The sequence below is a fragment of the Pan troglodytes genome, chromosome 6, assembly GCF_028858775.2.
Source record: "Pan troglodytes isolate AG18354 chromosome 6, NHGRI_mPanTro3-v2.0_pri, whole genome shotgun sequence".
NCBI classification, from domain to species: Eukaryota; Metazoa; Chordata; class Mammalia; order Primates; family Hominidae; genus Pan; species Pan troglodytes.
The window spans coordinates 162,976,362-162,992,390 of NC_072404.2; the positions used below are offsets into that span (position 1 = coordinate 162,976,362).

The 16,029-nt window shown below is 36.9% G+C and overlaps 1 protein-coding gene and 1 non-coding gene across 2 annotated transcripts in view; both read left to right on the top strand.

Moving 5' to 3' along the window:
* CNTNAP2 (contactin associated protein 2) overlaps positions 1-16,029 on the top strand; it is a 2,300,337-nt gene that overhangs the window by 1,702,704 nt on the left and 581,604 nt on the right. The gene's annotated exons all lie outside the window — the stretch shown is intronic.
* Positions 10,394-10,501, top strand: LOC112209838 (U6 spliceosomal RNA). Its single transcript, XR_002944840.1, has one exon. It is a non-coding gene; the product is annotated as a U6 spliceosomal RNA (small nuclear RNA).

The window sequence follows — 16,029 nt, forward strand, 5'->3', positions numbered from 1 at the left end:
ATCAAGCAATGGTAATACAGAAGGCAACAAGACTGACATGTTCCTCATCCCCATGGTATGTATATTCCAGTGGAGGGAAAACACAATAAATCATAAACAAATAAAAAAGATATTTTCAGAATGTGATAAGTGCTATAAATAACATAAACATGACAGAAAGAGGCAAGATGAATGTGAAATGGAAGTCCTGGAGAAGGTCTTCCAGTGTGGTAACTTAGGAACTGAGATTGGACTGCCAGGAAGGATTCAGAGTTGTGAAGAATTTGGGTGTTGGGGAGGAACCTGCAAAGGAAACGGCCCTGAAAAGGGAAAATGGCTGAGGAGAAACAGGAAAGAAGGCAAGGCGGAAGAGCACGGTGAATGTGGTGCAGAATAAAATTGTGGCGACAGGTAGGGACTAAATCAAGCTGAACTTTAGGGAAATGATGAGGAATTTGGGTTTTATTTTACATGAAATGAAAAACTACTAAAAGTTATTGGAAGTTACTGAAAGAGTATAATGATCTGACCAAGATTAAAAAACAAAAAGCATTCATTTTATTGGGGGAAAAATAACAGATTAAGAAGGGGTTGGCAGTGAGAAAGGAAGAAAATCAGAAGTTACATCACATAAGCCAAGAAACAATAGTGTTTAAAAAAGAAGAAATGTCCCTCAAATGTTCCAACTGAGGACAGAGAAACTGTCCGCTAGATTTAGTCTCATGGAAGTCTTCTATGGTCTGACAAGAGCAATTTCTATGGAGTCGTGGGTAGAGAAGATGGACTAGAATATGATGGAAAGTGGATGGACTCTCTATTTTATACTCACCTCCCCACCTCACTCCCAACACATGAAAGTGAATGAGAAATAAAGAAATGAAGAAAGAAGATTTAGATGACTCTTTCAAGTGCTCTATATAACCGTAGATACATGGAGATGTTGTGTATATCCAGGCGGGCATATCTGTGTGTTGGTTTAGCAAATACATATCAAAAATTCTTACATGAAAAGCTCCTTTATAACAAGATGTTCTCACTTTTTAAGTGACAAAATCCCATGAATAAATCCAAAAAGAGTCTATTTTATATAAAATCCCACCCTGTTGGAAGTATTGCAAGTTTCCACTGAAATTTTTAATCTGACTTCTAGATATATTTTTGGAGTGTTGTCTATTTTGTCAGCCTGCCAGATTATGTCAAAATGTTGATATGTAATAACAGTTTATCTCCTGTTCCTTTATCCACCCTATTTACCCACCTCAGCTGTGTTAACTGTCCTTGACTGATTCCACTGCATCATTAATACTGCCATAGGGAACCGTGCCCTGATCATTCATACTGCCCCACTAATAGGATGCCAAGTGGATGTTTCAAAGTTGGATGCTGATGATTATCATTGCGATGTATATGACATCGCTAAGACAACATTTTCAGTCAAAAATATGGCTGCCGTTTAAGGTGTGAGCTTTTTGCCTTTTTACCTAGAAAAACAATGATATGTAAATTTCTTATTATAATTTTTATTACTCTACTCTTATTTGCTATTTGTCAACTCTGCAAGAGACAAGAGTTGGTACAGAAAATATCATTTTATCAGAAGGAAACCTTGTCTTCTACAGTAGGTACTACCTTCTTGAGCTGATTCTGGATAATAAAGCTTGCTTCGCAATAATCCAGAGTTTTCCAAACCATATATTTGACTCCCTTTACTGACTGATATGCAAAGTTGTGTTTAACTATATGGAAAATTGTGAATCCTTTTCTTCCAAGTCTACACACTCCACTTGCTTTTCCCTTCTACCTTGAATTCATGTGCATTCCCCCAGTTTTCTGCCTTTGTAATGGGGGCTTCAGTTCTTCTGCAGCCACAGTTGCAGGAAACCCAATTGTAATCAGCAGCTGCCCTGCTGCTAAAAGCTATTAGTGCCAATGTTGTTAATGACCGACCCAGTTGAATGTGCTGATTTAAGGGGTAGACTTATTTCTTGTCACTCCCTAGGGCCTTGTTCTTAAATGAGATTTCTACGTTGTTTAGTTGTTTACTCCTCTAGCATAAGGAGTATTAACCACTAATCACCACACTTCGTATATCAGCACGTTGAATTGAAATAATGGGGAGGTTAAGACATATCACTACCTTTGAGGTATGAAGACACGCGCCCTGAAAAAACTTGGCTCCCACCCCTAATTTTTGCCTAAAGAAGTTGGATACCACTGCAGTTTGCTCTGAAGTTATACATGTTATTTTCTTCAAGGGACTATAGGATGAGAAGGGTACAGTTAGGTTTCTTTTCAGAACTAAACACATTAGCAGTAACCTGCAAAAATCAATACCAATTACTTGCAAGCAAGGGCTAAAAAAAAAAAAAATTACTGAAGCTACAGAATATGCCCATAGGTGAATGGCTTAAAACAAAGAAAATACTGGCATAGCTGGTACTCTCACAAAATAGAAGCAAAAGTAGTAAAGTTCTCTTTTATTTATTTTGGCATTTTGGTATTAATTTGTAAAAGCCCACAACTGTTATATTTAAAAAGAAAAATAAATAAAGCAGCAAATAACTCAATATAAGAAGGCTATTTTACTGTCTCCCTGGCATGACTAAGGTTTGTGTTGTCTTTCTAGCAGACATCAAGGCATTCAGAAGGTGTATGGGGATGGCTTATCTATATAAACCAGTAAACCTTTTATTCAATATCCAGACATTCTGCATGCCAATATTATGTGTTTAGTGTCTCGAGATTCTATTTAGCAGAAATTCACTTTGAGGGGCTTGGTGAAGCCTTCAGAGGTTTAACTGTGTAGTCTCTCGTTTATTCAAAAGGCTGAAATAATACTTTTCCAGTTTCTGGAATTCTTAAGCTTGCATTTCAGATTAAACTATCGCAGAGAGTAGAATTTCTTCCTTCCTTGTTGTCTTCTAGTAGTAAAGATGGGGCACATATCTGTAAGATGTGGACCCAGAAACTCTACTCTCAAGTCTGGCTATGATGACGAAGTCTTGAGAAGCTAGTAAGCCTTGCTACCTCATTCGAGTCCGCGGTAGAGTTGTGTATGAATGTATGGAGAGGTGGGGGAAGTTCCAAATACTACAGAATTTCCCCATAGTTAACAGCCCTGCTTACCAAATAATTGAGGCCATGTGGAAATGGTACCTATCATTAAATCTCACATCAGAAGGAACGAGTTTTGGCATGTCTGTATCACCAATATGAGTATCAAAAAAGGTAACTGTGGATCTTCTTGGACAGTCATTTTCCTGGACTTCAGTTTGGTCCTCCCTGGTCATAAAATGATATGATTCTTAATACTTGAAAAAATTGTCCCAAAACACAATATCACCCAAAAAAACCCTCTTTTACCAGCTTCCTTTTTTTTTCTTTAATTGCGGAGCCTCAAATCGATATTTAAGAAGTAAGAGAAGTGAATGGTGGTCACACAATGCCTGAAAAAGAAAGCTCTGAGTAGTTGTCTGGGGGACACTAGAAACAAAAGAAGTGTGTCACATGATACCATAATGGCATCCAGCACTTTCCATATAGGGAAGGCAGACAGGGAAAAGAAAATTTTGCTTAACGTGGATTGAGGAAGTAGTGGATTCAAGTAATGGAAAGGAAATGAATTTTACAGTATTCTGAGGTACTGGTAAATTTACTTGCTACGGATTATACTGAAGGTCAAATGCTGCTTAAATAGAGTCTAAGATTTTATGTATCAAATATTTACCTAATTTTTAAAGCATTAAAAATGTTAGGATTCAATAGTTATAGTTACTTTCATCCTTTGAAACAAAAATAACTATTGTTTCAATTTTATATGTTGAGCTGTTAAAAGAAAATTGAAAGAGGCAAACAATATATACTTATTTGTCTCTATGGGTTTGTGCAGTTTATAGATATCCTGAGCAGTGCTTCTAGTGAGCATTCTTAGTAGCACCAGGTTGGTTGTTAATGGAGTATTGACCCAGCAATTTATTGGGGCAAGCCCTTCTGCTCTACTCAGAGTTGATGTGTTTTATATTATAATTGCATCTAATACCTTATTTTACAACTTCAATTAGTATAGTTGGGTAGAACTCGAAGAAAGTTTATAACAAAGCTATGAATAGAGTAATTCATTATTGTAAAAGTGTACTTTGATAGGGGAAACTAAGATTGTTTTTCCTCAGAAAGAAAACACTGATGTATGATAATAGTATTCTCCAATAAAATTAAAAATAAACATCTAAAGAGACATAACATTTCTGTTGAGGATAGAAACCCTGCACTCGCTGTCTGCAAACACTGGGATAATATCTTTCACAAAATGTTTATAATCCAGATAAAAAGAGAAGATATATATGTGCAAATCAAGAGAAGAAATGGAATAGAGAAGAAATGAGAGAAGAGATGACAACCACTAAACAAAGAGTGGAGAGAGAGAAGTGCTCTGACAGTTGGAGGGCAACAGAGATCTCTCTGCACTGAGGAGGCCAAGGAAGGCTTTTTAAAAAGATGATACGGGGTGTGGGTGTTGAAGATAGAAGGTGGGATGTAAAATATAAGAAAAAAGGCAAAGTTTTTGCACGAAACCTTAAGGTGGCCATTCTCACTTCGGTTCCTTGGTTTTTGTGGAGGGATAGTAGGTAGTAAAGTTAGGGCAAGAACTTTGAGGATAGATTGAGGGTAGTAATTTACATCAGGCTAAGGAGTTGTAGGCATTCTCCTATAAGCCAGGCAATAGAAGGCCATCAGAAGTTTATAAGCTGGGATATAATATGACTTTTATAAACAGCAATATGCCAGTTGTGTGAAGGATGAGTTTAGAGAAAGACTGAAGCTGAGAACACTGAGAAAATGTTTTAACAGTGATAGGGAAAAATTAATTGGATATTTTGGCTGAACTCCTTAATAGAAATAATGAAAGGAACACAAAAGGAAAACACAAAATCTAGTTCAATGAATACTTAAAATTTATAAGTGATAGTATAATCCTATAATTTATTCTGAATTAAGAATCCATAATTCTGATTCTATAATTGGAACTATCCCAGAATTCTATGTCCTATTTGACATTAGTTTGACTTAAAGATTGGCTTATGTCTCAATCAATCAATTTGATGGTGACCAAGAATTTCCTTTCAATTTACAGTTTAATACTGGCCAGAGAATGGAAAGTAAAAAGCCATAGCACATGCTATATATATGATCCATAGACTTATCAAATTCAAATGTAATGGGGAGTCTAAAACAGCTATTTGGCATTTATACCCCAGGTTTTTTTCTAATATTTTATCAGAGATATCAAAGAGACTTCAAACTCAATTCACTGACTGATATAAACAGCAAGCTATTTCAACAGATAGAGAACGCTGGGATAAATAAAAAGGGCTTGGAATTTTTTTAAAGTGAAAAAATATGTGTAAAAAAATGCATTTCTAATAGTCACAGGACAAAAGTGGACAGAATTTCCCATTACAGTAAAATTTAATGAATTCAGTTGGTTCTTTTAACCATCATATGGTCTCATCAAGAAATAAGAAAGAATATCATTAAGTGGATATCCCCCTTTACATAAAAGCTGAATATATATATATTTTTTTTTTTTTTTGAGACGGAGTCTTGCTCTGTCACCCAGGCTGGAGTGCAGTGGTGCAATCTCGGCTCACTGCAAGCTCCACTTCCTGGGTTCACACCATTCTCCAACCTCAGCCTCCTGAGTAGCGGGACTACAGGCACCCACTACCAAGCTCAGCTAATTTTTTTCTATTTTCATTAGAGATGGGGTTTCACCATTCACAGGATAAAAGCTGAATACATAATACATTTTAAGGACTGAAATCCCTTCTACAATAACTTTAGTAATTACTCACTGTTGATGAAAAATATCCTAGGCCAAAAGTTTTCTCTGTTTGCCCCAAGCAGATGGAGTAAGGGCTCTGAGTCAACCTGACTTCCCTCTGCATGGTGTCAAGCACTCTGTGGCTTCATGGCCTTGCAATCCAGTTAATCCCTAGGAACCAAACTTACCCAAGTGGTTGTGTAAGTTGTACATAGTAAATGTAAAGTGCTTAGCATAGCACATAAAATGTAAAGTGCTTAGCATAGCACATAACAAAAAAAAATTGTTGAGTAAACGAATATTTTGCTCTAAATAGTGTGGGCCACAAGATCTACTAAACAAATTAGATTGTAAAACTTCTCAAGGGATATCCTCTGTGTATTTGGTAGAGGAAAGAGGAAAGAGATTTGTAAAATAATTGAAATATGTTACTTACCTTTAGGATTTTTTTCTTGCCAAGCTTTGGGTTTTGAACTTGCGGAATCTTAGAGTCACAAGAAGAAGAAATAGATAGCTCCTGTAGTGCTGGCTATAGTCTCATAGAGCCCAAAAAGGTAGGAAGGAGATGATTTAGAAAGTATGAGAGGGTAGAATGCTAGGGAGGTTTCTAACCAGTTGTTTTCCAGGCCAAAGCAAGTAATGCAATGACTTCTTGTATTAAACCCATCATTTATTTAATCAAAGATAAAGCGTATTTCTATTATTTCTATAATAATAGAAATTCTACAAGAAAGGAGAGAAACCTTTAAGTTTTCCCTAAAGAAAGCCATTCTTCCTATTCTTATGATTTCTGATGCTAGCTACACTGCTTTCAAAACACGCGATCCTTTAGGGTACAGAGGAGAGAAAAGGAATTCGTTTAAAACATGATTTTCTATGTAGATCATCAACGAATGAAGAAAGAAACTAGAAAAAAGGGGGAAGAAATGGGTGAATGTAGTATACTTATTTCAGATATGAAGACGTGCTTCCAGGTACAGCACTAGAGGTACAAATTCATTCTAGAGCTTTGTTCACTGGTACTTACTATCTCTGGAACTACAGTCACTGCAGAACCAGAGCATTGAAGCCCAAGGTTAATACAGATTGTAGGGAGCAGACAAAATTGGATCGAAGTCCAGATTTCCTTGTTTTCTAACTGGAAGGGGCTTGGGCATTTCATTTAATACCACTAAGTTTCAATTTATCCATATGTAAAATGAGCCTCATAGAGGTGTTATAAGGAATCATAGATTACTGTATTCTTCCATTCTATGACATAGGCACATTTCACATTTTAATTGGGATGATTCTTAAAATCAATGGCACATCTTTTTTGGAAGTGCCACATAAAGTCATGGGGCATCAAACAATAAATTCTATCTTAATTTGATAAAATACATGAAGGTAATAAAGGCAAAGTGCCTCTGACAACATCTGGCATCTAATAAGCACCAGCAAATTGTTTTGGGGTGATGCTCAGTGCTGTTGCTATTACACCATGCTACACCACTCAGGGAAGCATCTCTTTCTTCATAAATGTTCACTGATACTCCAGCTCAAGCGAGTGCAGTCTAGTGCGTATTTTGTGAAAGAGTAATTGAAGTCTTAAATGTCCTAGTTTCTCTAATCATCTAAATATCATACTTTTAATATAAAAGTAATAATACCTTAAAAATGAAATGATACATCTTTGGAATATTTATCACTTTCAAAGGACTTGCAATCCTTCTACATAATAATAGTACTATATTACTTAGTTCTTGGGTATGAAGAGTCTGTACTGCACATAGCACTCTGCTAGGCACGAGTTTTCCTTGTTTTTTTCTAATACAACTTTGATATGACCTAATTTCACCACCAAAAAAAACAGCACCATATGGCAAGTTCCCCATTTCCCCTAAAATAATTTATTGAGCGTTTAGTGTGTCCAAGTGACTGAACTCTTTATGCTGAATTTTTCTCAAGATTTCTTCAGGACATCAGAACATAATGCAGATTTTTTTTCAGGTGGCCCTCTACCAACTGGATATGAAATTGGATCAGCTGGAGGCAAGAACAGATGGGGTTGAGCAGCAGATGGAAAGATCCTGTTTAGGATATGCAGAATCACTCTGGCAAAATCAATCATGCCACAGGAGTTAGTTTCAGTTTGGTGAAAGAAAATGAACTCAAGTAGACAACTGAGTTACCGGGAAATTAATACGAGCTCACTCTTTAGAAAGTCTTGATTAAGTGTCAATAAGACAGATGAGCTAATGATGTTGAATTAAAAGTCTTAAATGTCACGTTTGTCAGTGATCATAATAGCTCTCCATATTTAGTGCTTACCCTGTACCAGGCATTTCAGGTACAGATCTCATTCAATCCTTACAAAAACCCTGTGAGACAGGCATTTTTCCGATATCACAAATGCTGAAACGGAAGTTCTAAGTAAATTGATCAAGGTCATAGGACTCTAGGTAACAGAACCAGGATTGGAACTTGTCTGGCTAGCTGGAAAGCCCACACAAATCATGAACACTCTACTTTACTACTTTCCAGTGTTAAATGATGTGTATACAAGAACAATTGGAGGAGCATATGGTCAACTTTCAGATATCCTAAGGTCCTTTCCACAGTAACAATTGGAACAGGCCTGTCTGTGATGGTCAGAGTGACCACTGGGCATCTGCCTGAATCTTTGTGGGGAATACAGAGCAGCGAGGGGGGCCACATGGTCCCCAGTAAAGCAGAGGTCACAGGTGTCACATACAGGCTCTGGTGAATCCCACGGAGTCCCTGTAGAAATCTCACATCTGCTTACCCCGAGAAGGTCTCCCAGAATCCTGGAGCTGCCTTGCTCCAGAAGTGGATCTCCATAGCAACCTTAGGCCAAAAGAGTCTCAGGCACCTGTTCTAGTCCAAACATGCTATGATGGACTTTGTTTCCATGGGGCATTCAATGCATATGTGAATCTGAGATTGTGAGTGGCTTGGAGTACGTACTGTCTCAGTCCATTCGGGTTGCTATTTAAAAAAAAAAACATAAACTAGGTGGCTTATAAACAACAGGAATTCATTTCTCACGGCTCTGGAGGCTGGGAAGTCCAAGACCTGCCAAGGTATTGGTGGATCTGGTGTCTGGTGAGGGGGAGTTTTCTGTTCATAGATGGCTCTTTCTAGCTGTGACTTTTCATGGCAGAGGGGAAAATGCACTCTCTGGGGCCTCTTGTATAAGGGCACTAATACCATACGTAAAGGCTCTGCATCTCATGACCTACTTCCCCCCAAAAGGCCCCACTTCCTAACATCACTTTGGGTGTTAAGATTTCGCATATTAATTTGGTGGGGGTCACATAAACATTCAGTCCACTACATCTACTTTCTTCAAAACTGTAGGCAAGCTGTAAAGAAGGGAAAATCATTTCAGCCCAAGTATTCGCCCTGCTTTAACTGTGGAGCAAGAGCAGGAAATAGAAGGAACTTATCATTCATTGACTGCCTACTATTTGCCAGGCATGGAAAGACCATATAATTGGTTGGAGGGAAAATAAGATAAAAGTCTGAGCAACAGATGGAAACACATCTGCCAGGTGCCATGCTCTGTACGCATTACTTCATTCCATACAGCATTCTCTTGTATTAGCGAGTTCCTGCTGACTGCTACGCTACTTTTTCTTCTCAGCCAAATGTTCAAGAAGCAGGTACTGGTTATGAATAAGCATGGTGAAAACCCATTTTCTAAGAAACAGAAGAGATGGCAAGTGTATCCTCTCAAAGAAGTAAATTTTGTTTTCTGCCTTATTTTTCTCAAACAAAACAAGCTTTTACCAATTGCATTACCATAGCCTTGCTATCTATACATAGATATCACAGAAATCTTAATCTTTGAGTTTTCAAGTTAGAGGAATTCTTATTAAGTATGAGAGTTAATAATCTCCTGAGACACAAATATGCCTGGTAATATGAGAACAATAAATGTTTGTTGGGTCCAAACATGAATTAAAGCTGTATATATTATGCCTTAAAGACATTAAATTAATCATAAATTATAGTGATTACTTACATTAAAACAGTAGCATTATGAATACACAAGATACAAGTTTCCGTTTAAAGAAAAACCATATTTTAATAATTCCCAAGTACGCCTGTATTCTGAGACACTAAAAATAATTATATGCTACTAACTATACCTTGAAAACGCATACACTCTTACTGAAGACACAGAAATGAACAGAACAGAACTAAAAATTGAATACATTTTGTGACACATGATTTTTTTCATTGTAATATTTCTGAAATTTGGATGCATCTTAGAATCTATGACATCTTATAGTTGCCTTCAGCCAGGTGGCAGTCGTGATGTCACAAGCAATGCTTGCATGTAGGAGAACAACGTGTAAGACACATGTCAGCATCTTGCAAGAAAACCTCAGAGTCAATTACAGACCACTCTTATTATTCCTAGGACCTACTTGTTTTGAAAGAAGATGGGTGAGACGGTGTATTATATATGTTTAACATACAGGAAGCAAAAGTAAAAAAAGAAGTCTAGTTCTGTGTCATTGCCAAATGACTTAAGAGTCTAGCACCCCAGCATTTTAGTTGCTTAACAGATTTAAATGTTACATTGCGCTTGCTTTGGCAGCACATATGCTAACACTGGACCAATACAGGGAAGATCAGCAAGGCCCCTGCACAAGAATGACACATACATTCATAAAGATTCCATATTTTTTTGGAACACAAAGGATAAATGCTTCAGGGGATTGACACCCAATTTTCCACGATGTGACTATTACACATGGCATACCTGCACCAAAATATCTCATGTACCCCATGAATATATACACCTACAATGTACCCACGAAATTAAAAATAAGTTAACATTTTTTAAGGAAATATTACCTCATCTTATCTCTTGATGGCATAGAAATTTATATTTTAAAACTGTTATATATAATTATATAATTTTATAATCATACAATTATATTTTTATATTTTAAATAAATATATAATTTAATTATATAAACATTTAATTAAATTATACATTTAATTATATAAACATTTAATTAAATTATACATTTAATTATATATTAACTATGTAATTTAATTGTATATGTTTTTATGTATTTATTATATAATATAGATCCATTATCTACATTTATACATATATCTATATTTATACATAATATAGTTAATATATATTATTTATACAGAATTGTATATAATTAGGCTTAATAACTCTGAGTCAAAAACGTGATTCAAAGAGTCAAACTCTACATGAAAGGAAGTTTCAGAAATATCTCACCCAATTAACTTTGCTTATATTTTATTTTAAGTATATTTAATTATATTTCAATATATTATATTGAAATATATTTCAATATATATTTTTATATTTCAATATATTATATTTTTATATTTTTATATAAAGTAATATATAAAATTATATTTCAATATATTATATTTCATATTATATTTCAATATATTTCAAGATATTGTTTTTATATTTTTAAATAAATATTTTATAATTTAATGATATATAAACATTTAATTAAATTGTACATTTAATTATATATTAACTATGTAATTTAATTATAGTTAAATATATTTATTCTATAATATAGATCCATTATCTATATATATACATATTTTATATATTATTTATACAGAATTATATGTAATTAGGCTTAATAACTCTGAGTCAAAAACATGATTCAAAGAGTCAGACTCTACATGAAAGGAAGTTTCAGAAATATCTCACCCAATTTATTTTGCTTATATTTTATTTTTTGTGTATATGCAATAAATAATTTAAAAATTTATAATCAAGCTGAAAAGAGTTCTTTCAGCAAGCACAAAATTTTCCAGTGATTAAAATTTACTGAGTCCGTTTATTTGGTGGTATTTTTCTTAGGTTTTTTTTTTTTTTTTTTAATTTTAATTTTTATTTTTTATTATACTTTGAGTTTTAGGGTACATGTGCACATTGTGCAGGTTAGTTACATATGTATACATGTGCCATGCTGGCGCGCTGCACCCACTAACTCGTCATCTAGCATTAGGTATATCTCCCAATGCTATCCCTCCCCCCTCCCCCCTCCCCACCACAGTCCCCAGAGTGTGATATTCCCCTTCCTGTGTCCATGTGATCTCATTGTTCAATTCCCACCTATGAGTGAGAATATGCGGTGTTTGGTTTTTTGTTCTTGTGATAGTTTACTGAGAATGATGGTTTCTTTTTTTTTTTTTCATGAAACAATGATAACTGCTGGCATCGTAGATACAACAAAATAGGGGTATAAAAATATGCGGGAACATGAGGAGATGGTATACAAATCTACAGAGGCATGAAACAATAGAAATTAGCGCCAGTCTGGAAGTTAGGAGATAGAGATCACAGGCTTGGTTCCATAATTAAGGAGCTGCGTGATCTTGAGCAAGTCACTTAATCTCTCTGAGCTTCATCCATAAAATAAGGAGCTGTGATAGATAATTTCCGAGCTCCAGAGAGCAGTGATGTAAGCAATCAGGAAAATAGAACCTTCCCTCGATGCTCCAAGGAAGAAGGGATCTGATGTGGGTCACTATGTGCTTATGAGAGTGACGGAAAGGAGTCCTGAGGTTGAGGAAGGCCAGTCACTGCTGGCCTCAGCTTCTCTAATGGCTACCGAGGGATTAGACATCGCCTCCAGGCAGGTCAGAAACTCAAGGAAACTTCCCCACAGGTCACAGCAGCCTCCGGTATCTATTGGTGAACTTCTAAAGGCTACTAAAAACCCTTTAGGTTCCAAACTCTGCATGTCAGCAGGCCACTGCCCCAATACACACTTTTCTGCCATCCAAATCTCCCACAGGGGCTTCTTACTGGTCGCATCCAAAACAAAGCTCTGTTAGGCAAGGGGTTCTGGGAAATGTAGTTCCTACACTGCCAGTCCCTGTGCTGTAGGAGAGATCGTAGAATGAGGTAGGAATGGGGCTGAGTGTCGCAGACAGATATCTGGTACCCCAGCTGGGGAGCGAGGGACTATGATGGCAACGCAGGTGAACAAGAGGGAGGGGACGGCATGAAGACAGATTCAGAAGTCATGGAGAGGAAGGTACACATCTGAAAGATGCCTCAAAGGAAGAATTGAAAGATTAGATATGGGTTACTTTTTCTTTCCACACTAGTGAGTCAATATAATCTATAAATCAAGTCTCTTTAGCTCCTCTGCTGACTATCATGTTCTTTTTCCCTAGCTCTCCTGTAACAGGGAACAATACACCCTTTTTCTTGTAGTGCAAGAATAATGATTTGCTGGCAGAAGCTTCGCGAATCAGACTTTGCACTGAACATGTTATATTGTTTGGGAACCCAGCTAAATTTTTCCATGACTGCTTTAAAAGTGATTTCCATTTAAAGCTAGGTGGAACAAATTCCTGCTGCTGGCTAAATCTTCTTTTTCTTTTCCAATGAACAGAATCTCATAAAAAGGACTATTGCTCTTTTGTACTTTTCTGTGATGCATTTTGTGTTGGGGCCTATGGAGGAAGCCATCTAAAACTACAGAGTGTTGTAAAAATACCCTCGTAATTCTACTAGAATTCAACTTCTTAATAGCTGTCTTTCTTCTCCTTTTATATCTCCTTTTCAATTATTTCTTTCCCTTTGGTACTCTGACAGACTAATGTTTCTGGGTCTTTCATAGACACCTACATCGACCAAATGGATCCATCTCCCACCTTTGAGATCCTCATTAAACTCTGGCAGAGTTTGGTGGCTACATGAACTCAAACCCAGACGTATGCAGAAAGAATCCCTTTCAATAGAAAACCTAACATCACCAGTACTTACAATTCTGACTAATTTTTGTCATAAATAAATACAGTGGACATCATTTATGTCCATTTTGAGTCTGTATCTATGTTATATCACACTTTGCCTAATAATAATGCTGCTGTCAATTTAATGAGGGTTTTAGCTTACATAAATAACATTCAGTTCAGTGGGGTTTATCTTAAACTGTACAGAGGTGCTTGTTTTATTATAATTCAACTGAATCAGAAACTTTCTTTCTCTCCACTTGCTCACACTGGCTTCTAACCAACTCACGTTTCTTTAATGGCAAGTACTAAATAAACTTCACCTGGGGACTGATCCTCCAATAAGGATAAAAAAAAGAATTGCCCCGGCTACCAAAGTATCATTGTTTCATCTCCAATGAAACATTCCCCTATAAAACCATTTCTCTCTATGCAAGGACTTGGAGTAGGAATCCAGCCACAAAGGTCAGGGAAGGCCCCACCACTACCATCCCCACCACCACCATCCCCACGGACTCAGAAAAGGATTAAAATATTTTAAAGAAGGAGGACCAGAGGACAAAACGTCAGCATGGTGAAGAAAAAGTGAGCAGAGCCATGAATCGAGTGATGAAGTTGTAGAGTCATAGAAAACATGTAAAGGCTATCATATATGTAAAGGTAAAGTGTCACTCCTCATTTTAAGGGTGAAGAAATGAGGCTTGCAGGAGTTAAGTGTCACACAGCAGATAGTGGCCAAGATAGTGGCCAAGCCAGGCTGAGTCCCATGTCCAAATCAGTGTACTGCTTGCTTCTCTGTGCACCTGTCATCTTTAGTGGTGGTGAATGGATGAGCAGTATTGAGGTGAATACCCTAAGAAATAACACAGCAATAACGCTCGAGTATAATCTAGTAATAATAATGATTGGAAATCAACATTACTGTAGTGCCTTCAATTGTGTGCCCCAAAAAGGTATGTCCAAGTTCTCATCCCTGGTACCTGTGAACATGACCTTACTTGGAAACAGGGTTTGTGCAGATGTAATGCAGTTAAGGATCTGCAGATTAAGATCATCCTGGACTTAGAAATCTACTCTAAATCCACTGACTGGAGTCCTCATGAGAGAAAGGAGAGAGAGAGCTTTGACACACAGAGAAGCAACTCATGTGAAGACCCATGTGAAGAGAGAGGAAGAGACTGAAGTTCTATGGTCACAAGACCAAGAATGCCAGGAGCCACGAGAAGCTGAAAGAGGCAACAAACCTCCTCCCCTGGAGCTGTGGAGGGAATGCAGTCCTGCTGAGGCCTCCATTGTGGACTTCTGGCCTCCATTGTGGATTTCTGGCCTCCAGAGCTGTGAGCAAATACATTCTGTGGTTTTAAGCCATCAAGTTTGTGGTCAGTTGTTACAGCAGCTTTAGGAAACTAATACAACTATGAAAATGCCCAATCTAAAAAGCAATCCAGGAAGAAATTTTTGTTGTCCTAGTGGTTTGTTGTTGTCATTGTTGATTTTAACAAAATATAGCTCAAATAACAGTACTTTGAACTTTTCAGTTAGGAATAATTACACACGTAACGGCTCCCCTAAATATTTTTTGGCCTAAAGACTCTGTCAACATTTAATATTATATAAAAGGCTCTGTCCACCTCCCCAGCCTCGTGTCCTCCCAGCCTTCCCCTTTCCCCAGTATTCCAGCCACACTGGTCTTCTCTTTGGTTCCAGAACATGCTAGGGCCCTTCTCACCTCAGGCTTCTATGTGCTCCTCCTTTGGCTGGCACACTCCTCCCCCACCATGCACCACCTCCCCAGTCAACATCAGCTCCAAAGTGCAACTCTACGGGAAGCCCTCCTGCCCCTTTATAATAGATCAGCCCCACACATACACTCTCTTTGTAAACTCTCCTAACACCCTTTCCCTCTTCTTCACAGTCATGATCACTGTTTGTAATTTTTCATTTATAATATTTCTGGATTGTCTGTCTTTCCTGCTGGACTGTCACTCTCTGAGGGCAGGCACAGGACGTTTTGCTCATCATGACATTTCATGGGTAGCATGATGCCTGGCATATAGCAGTCACTCATAAATATTTGGAAAATAAGTGAGTGATAGTATTTAGCCTTGGATGGATCTCTTGTCTGTTATTCACACTTATAGCTGTTCTGTTTCCAACATATAAAATTGAAATTGTAGAAAAATCTGTACATAGTCATAATTTGAAAATTAACTTATTTTAGTAATGTCTTAATTTCTCTCCTCTGAGTTTCTAAATGAATTCATGAAAGTTCTGCTCTGTCCCAAAGACATTTCATAAATAAGTAAGCATAGCTAAAAGGGACTCAAACCTGTTACATTTCACCATACCATCTGAGTTCATGGATAGGTGAATTTGCCCTAATTAGTACTATCCATTTACATAATCAATAAGCATGTTGGGCACTGTATTAGTCCATTTTCATGCTGCTAATAAAGACA